Source organism: Chrysochloris asiatica, unplaced genomic scaffold (assembly GCF_000296735.1).
Source record: "Chrysochloris asiatica unplaced genomic scaffold, ChrAsi1.0 scaffold00081, whole genome shotgun sequence".
Taxonomy (NCBI): Eukaryota; Metazoa; Chordata; class Mammalia; order Afrosoricida; family Chrysochloridae; genus Chrysochloris; species Chrysochloris asiatica.
In genome coordinates this window covers 7,345,959-7,347,875 of record NW_006408599.1, presented here as the reverse complement: position 1 = coordinate 7,347,875, position 1,917 = coordinate 7,345,959, and the positions used below count along the sequence as shown (strand labels likewise).

General features: G+C 38.4%; 1 protein-coding gene across 1 annotated transcript in view; it reads left to right on the top strand.

Annotated features, from left to right (window-relative positions):
- TLR4 (toll-like receptor 4) overlaps nucleotides 1-1,917 on the top strand; it is a 20,673-nt gene that overhangs the window by 13,095 nt on the left and 5,661 nt on the right. The gene's annotated exons all lie outside the window — the stretch shown is intronic.

Here is a 1,917-nt window from a genome sequence, read left to right as displayed (position 1 = left end):
TATAATCAATGTAATGAAACAAGTTATATGAAGTGTTGAATGTGAAACTGATAATGTGCCCTGTAAACTTTCACTCAATCCACAATAAAAACCTTAAATTTAAAAACAAACAAACAAAAAAACCTTTGCAATAATCAATAAAGCACAGGTAAACATCAAAAAAAAAAAAGTTATTGCCTACCAAGTAATGACTTTCAGGAAGACAGCATTCAAATCATCTGGTTGAAAGTGAAACTTGTTTAACGGGGAACTAAGTCTAACTTGCTGGTTTCATAATGGACAGTTCTGGTTAGAGGCAAGGGTAAGAATGAGTGACCTGGTTACTTCCTTTGCTAGATGATCTCAGAATAACATGGGTTAATGAAGTGACCACTTGAAATACATTGCAACAAAGGTTTCTTCTCAGAATGAGTGTTGTTGATGGAAAATTGAATCTCTTTTGAGCAAGATTTAGAATCCCTGCTGAGAATTTTTTTTAAATTCCACCCTGACATACTGAATTAGAGTCTACATTTAGCCAAATCCCCAGGTGATTCTTGGAGATTCACGTGTGAGTCTTAGGTGCCACAACTTTCCACTGCCCAAAGAACTGCTTGTGAAATAATTCCACATGGGGAACTTATACTGCTGCTTCCCGTAGTGACATCACTCCCTGACTACATTCAGGCATTAGTGGAAAGTATCATTGAGAAAGCAATGTCTCTAAGGCTAATGGAGGTCATAGTAAGGGGAGTTTCTCAGAAAACCACACTCATACAACTTCCCGAAACCTGATGCATTCAAAGAAGGAGCAGTGAGGGCATGTGGAAAATCCAATTGTCAAACAGTGGAGATCGGACCACACTCAGGAGGTGTTTGTATCCGTGTTTCAGTGTGCATTTTGGTTTGAGCATGACTGGCATTACTGAACATGCTTGGTATGTTTACATGCCCGGGAAGCTAGTGAAAGTGAATGTATGCATTTGTGTACATGTCTCTGTGTGTCAGTCGGTGTCTGTGTGTACATGAGAGTCGTTGTGTCTTTGTGAATAAGGAAGGGAAGGTGATCATACTGCATGAAGTATACATGCATTTGGTGTAAATGTTTACAGCCACTTGATATACGCTCTCTGTGTTTGTCTTTGTGCATGATTACTTATATACAAATCTTTGAGTTAGTTTCTGATTTGCTTGATTTGTGTGTTTGTATAAGTCCATGTTATATGTGAGTGTGCTTGTGTTTATATTCAAATAAGCATTCTGCATATGAATGTTAAGTTCATGCAAATGCACAAATCTCCAGGGCTGAAAATCAAAACACAACTAGAGAGTTGCTTTGATTCAAGATTAACATTGGCCCCTTCTTATTATTTCCCACTCCCACATGGAGAATCCTGAAAATTGTAGGTGAGGTGGACAAGAATGCTAAGAAATGCTATGCACAGAAAGAGAATGAAAAGGAAGAGGAGAGTCAGGGAAGGCTGGGCTCCTTGGAGATGTTGACCTTTTCTGGATAAAAGATATGAAGGGTGGGGTGGAGAGAAATCAGTAATAATTATCATGTCATAAATTAATGCCATAGCTTACAACTTGTAACACAAGCACACAACTATAATCATATTTAAATCTCTCATTAGCCTGGGGAGGTCGGCAGATCAAGAATCATCATCCACATTTTACTGATGTGAAACCTGTGGTTTAATGAAGTAAATTTTTTGTCAATTGGTCACTGAATGAGCAGCTGAAACTGGGCTTCTGACCCACTCAGAGTCACTTATTTCCATTACACCTGTGGCTTCAGTCTTTCAGTTGGCAAAGGCAGAATTGAAACCCCAGTAATGCCACCTGTATAGCCCTCAGAAATTACCCATGATTGACAAAAGTGGAGGGTTTTTCACTAAAGTCATAACTTATTAGTCAAATACATATCCATATATA